The sequence below is a fragment of the Saimiri boliviensis genome, chromosome 1 (genome assembly GCF_048565385.1).
Source record: "Saimiri boliviensis isolate mSaiBol1 chromosome 1, mSaiBol1.pri, whole genome shotgun sequence".
NCBI lineage: Eukaryota > Metazoa > Chordata > Mammalia > Primates > Cebidae > Saimiri > Saimiri boliviensis.
The window spans coordinates 224,257,141-224,272,370 of NC_133449.1; positions in this window are offsets into that span (position 1 = coordinate 224,257,141).

Sequence of the window (15,230 nt, forward strand, 5' to 3'; positions counted from 1 at the left end):
TACCTTATTAAAGGGCTTGATATAAGCCCTTATAAAACGGCTTGAGTGTGTGAATTTGCCCCTTCCATGTCTTCCGCTGTGTTAAGTGTGCAGTGTATTTACCCTCTGTTGGGTACAACAGCAAGGCATCATGATGAAACCAGAAAACGCATCATCTCCAGATACTAAGCTTAATTTCTGTTCTCTATAAATCATCCATTCTTACGTGTTTTTTTATAGCAGCAAAACCAGATTAAGAAAATTAGTTTCCATGTTTATTCAGACAAGGGGAGTGAAGCATGAGTCACATGCTAGATGGGAAAAAAAGCCCCTATCAGGAAATTACGTATATCATTGTGTTCACATTTTATTGGCAAAGTAAGTCACGTGACCACACATAACTTCAAAAGATGAGATTAGACAAAAGAAATCCTGCCATGTGCTCCCACCACAGGAAAACAACTGTAAATGCCAATGAATACTTCTAATGAGGCACATAAAATCTACTGCACCTTTTTCTTGGAACCGATAAACCTACATATATGCATCCATTATGCTTTGTGTAGATCACTATGTAACTCTTTCTTACTATTTTGATCATTAGTAGTAACGCAAACTGGGTTATAAACTCATTAGAACACAGAATTTAAAATTTTTTGGCCTTTAATGTCTAGAAGAATGAAAGGTCATTTTTCCAAATGTGTACTTAATAAATGCTGCTTAAATTACTGTCTGATATATATCTTTCAATCATTATGATTTATTTAAGCAAGCTAAAATATGAACATCCTAATTATCTGCCTTCCAAAATATCATAGTTAAAATATTTTATTAAATATTTTATAATGGGCTGGTCATGGTGGCTCATGCTTATAATCCCAGCACTTTGGGTGGCCGAGGTGGGTGGATCACTTGAGGTCAGGACTTCGAGACCAGCCTGACCAACATGGTGAAAACCTGTCTCTATTAAAAACACAAAATTAGCTGGACGTAATGGCACATGCCTTTAATCCCAGCTACTCCAGAGGCTGAGGCAAGAGAATCACTTGAACTCAAGAGGAGGTTGAGGTGAGCCTAGTTTGAGCTACTGCATTCCAGCTGGGCAAGAAGAGTGAAACTCTGTCTCAAATTTTTTTTAAAAAAATTGCAATGGATTGACAACGTATATTATGAATCACCATCTTTCTAGCTTACAATAGTAGTGTTTTTAATCCCGCTTGCTACCTGCTAAGTCAATATTATTTGTCTATAAAATAGCTGAAAAAAACCTCATGCTAATGAGTCGTGGGATGTGCCTGTGAATAGCCACTGCACTCCAGCCTGGGCAATATAGTGAGACTTTGTGTGTAATGAAAAAATAATACAAAGAAGAAATAAAATAAAAAGAGAAAAATGTAAAGTAGGTCTTCATAAACATTTTGAACTCTATGCACTCTTAGCATAAATCAGTCAATTTATCTGTTTTCATGGCCTCTTTTCTTCTTTCAGTAACTTGGTTCAGATGGGAATTGCAAGGGAACATTGGTCTCTATGTGTTCCCTTCTTTCCTTTGCTTTACCTGAAATAGTTTTAGTATGTTAATGGAGTTTGGGGACATGAAAAGAAAATGGGTTGTGGTCCAGATGTGATCAACTTTGAAAGGAAAAAAATGAAAACAAGAAGCAATATGAAATAATAACTAAGAAGTACAGATAAAACTGGAATTAGAGATGACTAAAAACATACCAGCTTCTCCATCCTACACCCAAATAATTTTCAGGGATTTAGAATAAGGACTCAAGTTAATTTTATCTGAATGTCAAAAAAAATGAAACTTTACCATTTATCCTCTTTTCTACAAAAAAAAAAAAAAATTGAATTCTACAATATAAGATTTTTGAAGGTAGAAATTATATTTATTATCTCTCTCCTACATAATCTTGAATTTCTCATGGCATGCTGGCTTACTCCTGTAATCCCAGTACTTTTGGAGGCTGAGGCAAGCGGATCATCTGAGGTCAGGAGTTCAAGACCAGCCTGGCCAATATGGCAAAACCTTGTCTCTACTAAAAAACACAAAAATTAGCTGGGTGTGGTGGTGGGTCCCTGTAATCCCAGCTACTTGGGAGGCTGAGGCAGGAGAATTTTTTGAACCCAGGAGGCAGAGGTTGCATTGAGCCAAGATCTCACCACTGCACTCCAGCCTGGGCAACAGAGCCAGACTCTGTATAGGGAAAAAAAAAAAAAATCTAGAATACAAGTTCCTTGAAGATAGGAATAAAGTATACTTATGTATAAATTCATATAGTCAGAGTGCTACAGTAATTTTAAATATTATACCTTTATTACTTTTCATTAGACCATGTAAACTGTCCATGTTTTCTTAGCTAATTATTGGAGTTTTTATTAAGTTTTAAGCTTATAATTCTTGTAGGAAGATTCTGTTATTTAAATTTCCCTTGATTTTATACACTCTTGATGAGTACATAATAAAAACTTGTTTATTGTTTTCAATAAAAACTTGTTGATTACTTAAATAAATCAGTAAATGAAATAACTTATATTTAACATCCTGGAGATACTTTAACCCCATGTGAGATATTTTAGGTGGCATAATTGGCCCTGCATTTGGGGAAAGGAAAACTGACTCTTGGGAAACTGTTGCCTTCTTAGCCTCAAATTATATTTAGATAGCAAATTGCATTATTTTCACTTGGTATCTACTCTTTATGTAATTACATTGGCATAAAAACAGAAGATGAATATCTTACAATAATCCTGAAATTAGTCTTACAGTAAAATCGGATATTCCTAAATATTCTCAGGCTTCCCTCCTTCATTTTTCACAACTCTCAGATAAATTTCAGTAATCTCCATTATCCTTTGGTCTAGAAATAATAGACAGTCAAACATAAACATGCAGGATTGTAGAATATTGTTATTTCCTTTTCTCCATGTAAAAATATCTGTAAGAAGTCCCTGGCATAAATAAGGTAGACCAGATCTCTTTAACTTCTAAATGACTGTTTCAGTTAAGGAAAAAATTTTACTGTATAAACATATTATCTTATTTTTACAGAGGAGGTAATTTCCAGTGGAAAAGCAATGTAATATGACATCAAAATTAATTTTTCTGTGATAACCAGCATGCATTGTTTTAAAAAAACATTCAAAACAAACATTAATTTTCTCAAACATTTATGCTAAAAGAGTGGTTAACACTAAGATGTTATCATATAATGTAAGATGTATCTTTATTTGCTATTTATGAGACTATTGCTGATTTGTGAATCATGTTGTTTAGGAGCAAGAATGAATAATTTAGAAAGTATGTGAATGTATCAGAATAGGCTTAGGATTATTCTACAAAAACTAAAAAAAATTAAAAATGGAAATATTTCTAGTATATTAATTACATAATTTAAAAAAAATAAACAATATATACAATAAGTTGGAATTTTCCAAGGTGATGTTATTCTTAAAAACAAAACTAGTAAATTCAAGAATCTTAGCGATTTGTGAGAACAAAACCTGATAAATTTGAGACTCTTCTATCCTATTGGTGAACATAAATCATCCTATCTGATGATGCCATAAATTCCACCTCAAATATTGAATGACTTCAAATGTGATCGATCTACTAGCATTGCATTTTTATATTTTTCAGTAACATTACATTTTTTTTTATTGAGTTGCTTTAGGTCACAGAGAGATGAGTCCATCAAAATGTAAAGCAAATTTGATACTTAGATGAGTTTTGAGGTCCTACTTTGATTTTCTGAAAGCTTATTAAGATATATAATTTTTTCTATGCCCTTTTCTATGTACTGAACAATAATTCTTTCCAGTGGGTTCTGCTCCAGGAGAGGGCAAGCCTGATTAATTTAAATCTGAAGTTTCATTAAAATGTTTCACTAAGATTCAAGCTCTCTGTAATGATTGCTCATATAAGTGTTTCGCCTACTCCTCAAACTGTTTCAGTTTTGATGTTGATGATGTTATTGTTGTGATGATAATATTGTTCTTTGTTATTTGACCACTATATTGGTTTAAAGATTCTTTTCTATTTTGGCTTTATAGTTCATATTTGGTCTTTTTTTTTTTTTTTTTTTTTTTGAAATTTTGGTATTCTTATCCTGTGTAAACTTATATGATGCTATGTCTTTAGACATTATCTACATGATCTTTGTATTTTCCAAAGATATTAACTACTCTAGTTATTCTCCTGAATGTGTGGAATCTGACAAATTACTATATAACTGTTTTGATTTGAGATAGAGCAAGACAATTTCACTTCCAGTAGTGTTCTCTTAAGCAGACTCTCCAAAGAGGGTCATTGGTTGAGTTAGTAGCAGCTCTGATTATTAATGTTTTCCATTTTTCATGATGTGAATACTCCCACCCTGGCAATTTAAAGCTTTCAAAGTGAACTCACAAAAAGAGTAGTTGGGATAGAATGTGGATTACAGCTTCTCCCTAGCCAGTACCAGCTGACTTCAGTAAACCACTATTTTCTTCCCACCTACTTTATATCCTTTGCATGCTGCCTCAGATTTCCATTGTTGGAATCAACAATGAAAAGTAATGTTTGAATATTTTGATATGAAGTAATGCTTTCTGAATTTTCTAATTAAATCAAATTGTTATTTCAATAAAGATGCATCAGCTATCTAGTAAGTTAGCATGTACAGTTTGAAATTTTTTGGCAAATAATACATGTGTACACAGATGTAATCTACAACCTTACGAAGAGATAGAAAATTTTTATCTTTCCAGAAAGTTCTTCCTGCTCCTTCCCAGTCAAACTTGATCACTTTTGAGTAGAAAAACCACTTACACAAGTGACTAGTTTTCATGTTATTCTAGAAATTTATTCATTTAAATGTATTCATAGACAAATATATATACACTTGAGTCTGGCTTCTCCTGAAATATTTTTTGAAGTTTAAACATGTTGTTGGGTACATTTGTTGTTTATTCTTTTTTACTGACATTGCATAATACTTATTTTTCTTAATTTCTCTTTTTCAAAATATATTTGACGTTTCAAGCTTTGGCTATTATGAATACAAAACTTTATATGAACATTCATACGATCTATTTGTTGATGTATATTGTATTATCTTGAGTTAATTAATTGAAATAGAATCCCTGAGTCCTACAGTAGGTTTATGTATAACTTTATTAGAAAATGCTAGGCCAGTTATCAAAGATTTTATACTAAATTACCCTCCCAATGATTGTACCATATAATGCATAATATTTCATTGTAATTTTAATTGACATATCCCTAATGCCTATTGATATTGATCATTTTTAAGACACTTATTTAACATTTATTCATATGTATGTCATATTTTGTAAAGTACTTCTTAAACTCTTGACTATTTTTGTTGTTTATGTCTTCTTAAGTTGTAGTTCCATATGTATTGCATAGATATGTTTTTCATCACAGAAATATGAGTACATTATTTGTATATCATCTATTCACTTCTAAACTGTACTTTTAATGAGACAAATTTTTACTGTTTTTGTTGAAATACAAGTTGGAATTTTTTTTTAGGTTTGCCTTCAGTGGTCTTTTTGAGAATGTTCACAACTATGTTATAGAGACACATTCATAGTGTTTTATTCTATAAACTTTATAATTTTAGTTTTATATTCAGGTATATAATTCATCTCAAATTAATTTTTACAATATATCTAAAAAAATGAATTTTTTTCATATAGATAGGAAGTTGTTCTACCAGTGTATATTGAAAAACCATTCTTGAATCATTAAATTTCTTCAACGTCTCTGTTAAAAATTGAATGACCATATGAATCTATTTCTCATATCTTTCATGGAATCATTTATCTGTCCTTATGCTATTACAAGACTTTCTTGATTCCCATAGCTTTAGAATAAGTCCTGGAATCAGATAGCATAATTCTCCCAATATAATTCTTTCTCAAGATTGTTTTTCAGGGTAAAGACTTTACCTAATCTATTTCTTGTGTCAATCTGTTAATAATGTCTTTCAAGACCATTTTTCATTTTATCCAAGATGTCAAATCTTTGACATAAATCTCTGATATAACCCTTTATTAAGCTTGTAACAATCTGAAGTGACATCCTTCACTCTTTCATTCCCTGTATTGGTAATTTTTCCTCTTTTTGTCTAATTCATATTAATGGCTTATAAAATTGTTTACATCTTTTTAAATAACATTTTTTTCTTTTATTTCTTCTATTTGTTCATTTGCTCTTTCCTTGATGTCTACACTTGTTATTTTATTATTTATGTTCACTAATTACTTTGTTTTAGCTGTGTGCTCTTTTTTATTAGCTTTCTAAGGTAGAACACCCATGATTGATTTTAAACCATTCATATTATCTAATACAAACATTTTCTCCAGCCTCTATTTCATGTGTAATTTACAAAGTTTGACACTTTATATTTACACTTCATTCAATTCAAAATTTTGTATCTTCCTTTTTAATTTCTTAACACATGAGTTCTTTAGTGGCATGTTACTTAAATTTCAAGTATTTGAGGAATTTATAGATGAATTTTTGCTACCAACATCAAACTTATTATCAGGATTAAAGTGCATATGTTTAAAAATTAGACTATATTGCAATATATTAATATAATTATTAATATAATTAATTATTCTTAGATGGCTCAACAAATGATCTGCCAGTGAATTTTCTATATGTACTTGTAAAGAATAACTGTTCTGTTGTTTTTTGATGTATTAACATATGTCAATAAGGTTAAGTTGGTTTATTTTGTTCAATATTTTAAAACTTCAGTTATTGTTCAGCTGGAAGAGTCTAATGAAAATCTTCAATTTAACTTCTGTCTGCTTATTTCTGTATTTTGAATATCTGTTTTTACTTTCATATATATTTATGATTATTGTATCTTTCTGATAAAAAGCAATTTTATCATTATGGAATTTATGTTTTTATCTCTGGCAGTATTATTTTTCTTGAAGTATATTGTCTAATATTAGGATGGGCAAAAAATCTTTTTTTTAATACTTAGTGTTTATAGGTTGTATCACTTACTAGTTTTTAAATTTTTCCAATTACATATTATGTATTTTATTTTCTAAATCTCTATCCTGTCTCATTTTAATATCTTCATATGTACTTTAAAGTCATAATCTTCATATGTACTTTAAAGTCATAAGTCAAATCTTCATATGTACTTTAACCTATATTTATGTTTTTTAACAGTGTGTATATTTAAAATATAAAATAAAGTTTTATAATTTAAACTGTAAACTAAATTGATAAATTTGATTTTGCAAAATTATATATATATTTCCTCAAACATTTTTAATACAATTTTTCTCCTGTAATTATGGGTTTTAAATACATACATTAAACTACTTAATATTGTCCCACTGGTCACTGAGGATCTATTCTCTTTTTTATTTTTTTCATTCTTCTTCACAGTGCAAAATTTTAATTGCTCTCTATCTTCAAGTTCACTGATCTTTTATTCTATAGCATCAAATTCACTATTAATCTCATCTTGTGAAATTTTATATATTTTATTTTTTAGCTCTGGGATTTTTATTTGGTTCCTTAAAGTTTTTTATTTTTTTCCTGAAAATGCCCATTTATTCAATCATTTTGTGGATTTTTTTCTTTAAGTTTTTGGTATTTTTATGAAGACTGTGGTAAATTCCTTAAATGCAAATGTAAGGTTCAAGCTCTCTCTTTGTCTCATCCTATTGAAAAGATTTTAATCACTGTGGGTCTATTTTTTTCTTATTCTTCACATGTCTACTGATTTATAATTGAAATGTCCAATATTTCAAATGCTACTTTGTTTAGAGTCTAGACTATAGAATTTAAAAGATGCTAGAATTTTCTTATTGCAGGCAATAAAATTACTGTTCAATCAGATTGCTCAATCTAGGTTTATTTGAGGCCTGGTTGGGAAAGGTACAGAGTTGCCCTTTCCCTCGGGCTAGAGTACTCACATTTCTAAGAGACAGCTTTGAGTATTTTCTCCCAGGTTTTCCAGAATGTCGTCTGCACATAGAGAGCTTGTAATGTGGCTAGAGACACAAGGGGACCACATTCAATTTTTTCTTCTATAAATTATTGAGGTACAGGTGGAACTTGGTTGCATGATTAAGTTCTTTAGTGGTGATTTGTGAGATTTTGGTGCACCTATTACCTGAGCACTATACACTGCACCATATTTGTAGTCTTTTATTCCTGTCTTAGTCTTTCATGCAAGTCCCCAAAGTCCCCTGTATCATTCTTATGCCTTTGTGTCCTCATAGCTTAGCTCCCACATTTCAGTAAGACTATACTATGTTGGCTTTCTATTCCTGAGTCACTTCACTTAGAATAATGGTCTCCAATCTCATCCAGGTCACTGCAAAAGCTGTTAATTCATTTCTTTTATGACTGTGTAGTATTCTATCGTATATATGTGTATATATATATATATATATATATATATATATATATATATATATGACACTGTTCCTTTATCCACTTTTTGATTGATGGGCAATTTGGATTGCTTCCACAATTTTGCAGTTGTAAATTTTGCTGCTATAAACATGTATGCAACTATCTTTTTTTTTGAATAATGACTTCTTTTCATCTGGGTCAATATCTAGTAGTGGGATTGCTGGGTCAAATGGTAGTTCTACTTTTAGTTCTTTAAGATATTTCCAAACTGTTTTTCAGAAATAATAGTTTATATTCCTACGAGCTTGTAGAAGTGTTTCCTGTTCACTGCAACCACACCAGTATCTACAGTCTTTTGATTTTTTGATTATGGCCATTCTTCCAGGAGTAAGGTAGTATTGCATTGTGGTTTTGATTTGCATTTTCCTGATCATTAGTGATGTTGAGCATTTTTTCATGTTTGTTGGCTGTTTGTGTAACTTCTTTTGAGAACTGTCTATTCATGTCCTTAGCCCATTTTTTTAATGGAATTTTTTGTTTTTTTGTTTTTGTTTTTACTGATTTGTTTGAGTTCATTATAGATTCTGGATATTAGTCTTTCATCAGATGTATAGATTGTGAAGATTTTTCTCCCATTTCGTGGGTTGTCTGTTCACTCTACTGAATGTTGCTTTTGCCATGCAAAAGCATAGTACTGGAATTCTCAGCCAGAGCAATCAAACAAGAGAAAAAAACAAAGGGCATCTGATCAGTAAAGAGGAAGTCAGACGGTCACTGTTTGCTGATGATATCATATTTACCTTGAAAATCCTAAGGAGTTCTGAAAGCTCCTAGAACTGATACAAGAATTCAACAAATTTCTGAATTCAAGATTAATGTACACAAATAGGTAGCTCTTCTATACACCAACAGCAACCAAGTGGAGAATTACATCAAGAACCAGCCCCTTTTACAATAGCTGCAAAAAAATAAAATACTTAGGAATATACCTAACCAAGGGGTTGAAAGAGCTCTACAAAGAAGACTACAAAACACTGCTGAAATAAATCACAGACAACACAGACCAATGGAAACACATCCCATGCTCATAATGGGTATACTTAATATTGTGAAAATGATCATACTGCCAAAAGCAGTCTACAAATTCAGTGCAATCTCCATCAAAATACTACCATCATTCCATCATTCTTTACAGAATTAGGCAAAAAAAAAAAAAAAAAAAAAAAAAAAGCCTGCATAGCCAAAGCAAAACTAAGTAAAAAGCACATACAAATTTTTTAGAGTCTTCTGTACATAGTGATCTCCTGTCTGGTATTCTAACACTCAATTTCAACTGTCTCATCAGTCCTGAACTGTGATCTTTGTTTTTCTTACCCAGTGATTTTTTTTTTAATGGAATACATACATCAGTTTCTTTAAAAAATATTTATCCAACAGTTACTTGTGGAATCCTTGGGTTACTGAAAAGATTTTTGTTAATTTAAAATTTTTTCTCAGCATCTGAACTTAAGTTGAAAAATACTTCAATAAAATGTTAGCTAAATTGAATAAAAGTTGAAAAATGTTGAGGTATTGTCAGTGGCTGGTTCAGATTCTTAATTTTGCTGCACAAAAGAGTTTGAGAGCAAGCCTAAAGTAAATGTAGGCAAAGTTTATTGCAAAGTGACAGTACTTTCTGAAAAGCAGAGCAGACTGTTCAAAGCTAGAAGAAGCTGCTAGTGTACTAAGGGAATTCCCTTTATGAGAGCTACATATACATATTCATAAAATACCCGTGAGGTCAAGTATGCAAGGGGGACCTGTGGTTGGCACTTGTGCTTAGTATCTACATGCTCTAGCATGCATGATGTGTATCATTAGCACATAAAATTTCTACCTAGAGGTGCTTTTTTATACTACTAAGATGAAGAAAAGGTCACTATAAGCTAAACCCGAGCCTAGCTGCACATGAAGGACCCTGGAGAAGTCCTTAGTTTCACCTGCCATCCCAGGTCTCCACCAAGGCAGGGTTTGTAGCTAATAGTTTCTTGGGCTTTTGGTGCTGATTGGCTGGATATTGGGGAAGCTACATCATCAATAAGGGGATTTTGTTCTCTTTTCTGGGCCATATTAGGTAACAGGAACTTGCAACTATCTGGAAGTCTGTTGGTATCCTGCAGGACTGCTCATCTTCAAAAGAATCAGGTGCTGACAGGAGAGTGCAAGTGAAGGAAGACTGTGGCAAAAGGAGGCCTGGGGCTTGACACAAGGGGACAAGTCACTATGGCCTCCTACCCTTACTTATTCTGCCTCAGGAGGTACATCTGAAGTTCCATGGCTATGAAATAGAACTACAGTTTAAGAACTGTTTATTTTTTTAGATCATGTCTCATCAGCATAGGGAAAAGAAGAAAAAAATTGTGGTTTTCTATATTTTTATGTTAACAAAGAAAAGTTTCAAAATATCAAGGAAATGGGAGAATATAAAGTGTTCACTAAATTGCTGGCATTTCCCCAGAGCTGCATAAAACTGAATACGTTCACAGTTCGTTTTTCTTTTACAGCAAGGTATTAGGCAGTTCCCAAGCACTTCCACAAAGAGTATGTCTATCCGAAAATTTGATCAAATGATTCAGTTCATACACTTCATTTTGAAAATATATTATCTGTTTAAAATCTATTGAAATTGTGAAACTTGAGATACTTCACTTGAATGCATTCATAGATCTCAATCATATACAGAGCTAACTCCTGCCTAACTCCCTCCAAGCCATACCAACCATACATTTACTCTCTAAATTGACACTCTAGAGTGGGCAAGAGTAAACTAGGAATGTCACAGATAAACAAGGAGGTATGTTCACCCCAGACATGGTCTTAAATAGCACCATTATCTACTCAATTATTTATGCCAGAAACTATAAAGACATCTTATTTTTATTTTTCCCATCCTCACATCCAACCTATCAAAAATTATTTTGTCATACATGGAAAACATATTTAATGTCTTTTAATATATTTCAATTTCTTCTACTACAATCTTAGTAGAGAATATAAATTTTTATTTTGTTGACTGTTCTAAAAGGCCTTTGCACATACTCCTTGGTTCCTCAAATACATACTCCACAGAACAACAATGCTAGATTCTGTTAATGTCGCTATTAAAATCCCTTAATGATTTTTCATTAAAATTTTTAAAAAGTCAGTTTTTATCATGGCTTACCAAACTATGCCATAAGTTAGCCCTAATCTAATTTTCACCTTAATTCATCATTATTGTCCTTCTGAAGTACTGTGAGCTAGGCCCATAATCATTATATTATTTAGCCACATCAAATCCTTTCCAGGCACAAGTCCAATGTGCACCTTTTATCTTCTGCCTGGATGCTGTGCTTCCACTCTAATGGACTACTCCTTCATTAGGTGTCAGCTTAAATGTTACCCCTTCTGAGAGAGTTACATATTAATTACAAATTATTTACACCATTCTATAATTTTTTCTACCTCCGTCTCTTATTTTTATTTCATTAACATAAGTATCATAATTGCAAATACTTATTTTTACTTTTGAACCTTTCTCCCTGACTAGAATACAGAGTCAATGACAATAGCATACCATTCTATTTTGTTTACATGATATTCTGAAATCACCAAATGCAAGTAAAAAGTGGGACCTTTTATGTTTGTTGACACTTGAGTAAAACAAGGTATTATAAAAACCACTGATTTATTTCCATTCACCTCTCATTAAATGAATGAAACTTGGATTGAGAGTATGTAGTCAATGCAGAACCTGGCATCCTAATATGAAAACTAGAAATGAATACACCTAGGCTTTATTTTATGAATTGTGTCTGAATTAGATGTTAATCTTTTTAGACTATGAAAGTCTTTGTTCTTGAGTTAATAATTATTCTAGATATATATATAACTTTAAGTATTTGTAAATGATAAATTAGGATTTTTTTTAAAAAACCCATTCTCTAATATTTAAAAATTATTTAAAATATTTCTTTGGTTATCTGATTAGAAATTTATTGAAATAGAATACTGCCTCTTGAATAGATATTTAGGAAGTTCCTTTTAAATTTTCATAAACTTTGGTAATTATTAGACATTTGGACCAGAAACTAATAATGCAAATGCTGATGGTACTTGCATGAAACCAGACACATAGACTAATGACACAGAAGAGAGCCCAGAAATAAATCCTCATATTTATAAACAATTGATTTTTGACAACTATGGTGTCAAGAATACACAATGGGGAAAAACAGTCTCTTCAATGCATGGTGTTAGAAAAACTGTTTATCCACATGCAATATAATTAATTAGGACCCTCATTTCATGCCATATACAAAAGGCTACTCAATATGGATTTAGTTTTTCAATGTAAGACCCAAAACTAAAACTGTTTTGAGAAAATATAGGGAAAATGTTCCAACACATTTTTCTGAACAATATTTTTTTGGATTATGACCCTCAAAAACACAGTTGCAAAAGCAAAAATAGTCAAAACGGATTAATCTGAACTAAAAATTCTCACTCCAATGGAAAAACAGTCAATAGTATTTAAAGACAACTTAAAGAATGGGAGAAAACAATTGCAAACCCTACCTCTGACAAGAGTTTGCAATTATTTTCAAGATCAAAAACTTCTAAGAAACTCAAACAACTCACTAGTAAGAAAACATATAACTCAATTGAAAAAAAAATTGGCAAAAACTTGATCAGAAATGTTTCAAAAGAAGACCTACAAATGGCCAAAAAGTATATGAAAAAAAAATGTTTAATATCACTAGTCATCAGGAAAACACCATTTAAAACCATTATGAGATGTTATCTCACACTGATCAGAATGACTATTATCAAAATAATAAAAAGTATTGGTAAGAATGTGGAGAAAGGGGAACACTTACACAGTGTTCATAATATCAATTAATTTAGATGTTATGAAAAACAATATGAAAATTTCTCAAAACATTAGAAATAGAACTACAATATAAGCCAGCAATCTCACTAAGGGGTATATACCCAAGGAAAATGAAATGAGTATATCAAAGGAACATGTGCATTGCAGTATTATTCACAACAGCCAACAGATAGAATCAAACTAAGTGTCTATCAATCGATCAATCACAAAAATGTGATATTTATACACAATGGACATTACTGAGCCATTACAAAATGAAATCCTAATATCTGCATAAGCATGGATGAATCAATGATATTATGTTAAGTGAAAGAAGCCAGTACAAACAAGCAGATATAGCATGTTCTCACTCATATATGGGAGCTTAAATAAAATTAACTCAAATAGATAGACAACAGAATGAAGGTTACTAGACGCTGAGAACTGTAGTGGATGTAGAGGGATAAAAACGGGTTGGCCAATGAGTAACCAGAAACAATATCATCTTATCAGTTTAAATGCATCTAGGTTAAATATTTAACAAGATGATTGTTTTTTGAAATATATATTTCTGGTAGTTGGTGAAGTGATTTGGAAATGCTACTCTATGAGAAGAATTGGAAATTCTGTAAAAATTATTTTCTTTAATATTTACTTGACGAAACTAAAACACTAACAAGATAAAGAAATTTGTAGTCAGTTTTTAGAAGAAGAGGAAAATCTAGAAAATTGAGCTAAATATTGGGCTTGATTTTCCCTAGAGTTATCTGATTCAAATAAAAATCTTAGATATTCAGACTGCATAAAAATTTGTACACAGATAAGTTTGAAACTAGAAGGAATATAATCACCAAAAACTGATGTAGCTATAATACTATCAGACAAAGAATACTCTAAGGTAAGAAACTTCATTAGAAATGAAGAGAGATATTTAATACCGATTAACAGGTCAAAGCATAAGGAATATAGGCTACGTATGAAGACAGCCAACAACACCTTCAAAACACAGAATGCAAAAATTCAAAATGAGCAAAGAAGAAACAGTGACATCACTCTGAATGACACTGGCAAACTATAACATACTGCTATCAGCTGTTAGAGAAACAAACAGAAAAGATAATGAAGATTACAAAAAAGTTGATTAATCAGTATCAATAGAATATTTATACCCAAAATTAGAAAAATTCACATTTTAAAAAATTTACTAGGAATATTTATAAAAATAAAATAATTCTGGGCAATAAATAAAGCTTCAGACTTAATTTTTTAAAATAATTCAGTGTGTGTTCTTTGATCACAGCATAGTTCTTGATATTGTTATTTATCAACTAAAAATAAGTAGAAAATTCAAGTAAATGTAATTAAATAATATAATATTAATAATGATCAAAATAAATTTTAAAGACTATGAACTGTGATAATGAAGTAGGGCATACACAATGTGTAGGAATATACTCAATCAGTGGTTAGATTAAATGTATACTCTTAAAACACATTTAATAGAAATGAAAAGTCTTAAAATCAGTCACCTAAAATATCAAGAAGCCAATAAAATAACAATAAACCAACATCAAAGAAAGTAGAAATAAGCAAATTACGTGGTTCAAAAATTAATGAATATAGCCAAAACCATAAAAAGGCAAAATCAATAAAAACAAGTTAGTTTTTGAAAAGATGGATACAACTAATAAACTTTTACTAGAAATTGTGAAGAAAAAAAGTCATAAATAACAACTTACCAATATCAGAAATGAAAAAAGAGGATACTCATACCATTCCCTCAGACATCAAAATGAGAAAAAGAGGATACAAATTATGCCTAAATATATATTATAATATGTATTAAATGGATATTATAAATATTAAATATGTATTAAATGGAGATATGTCTTCAAAAATACTTCATAAATACTAACAAAATACATTAATAATCCAATATTTATCCTAAAAATT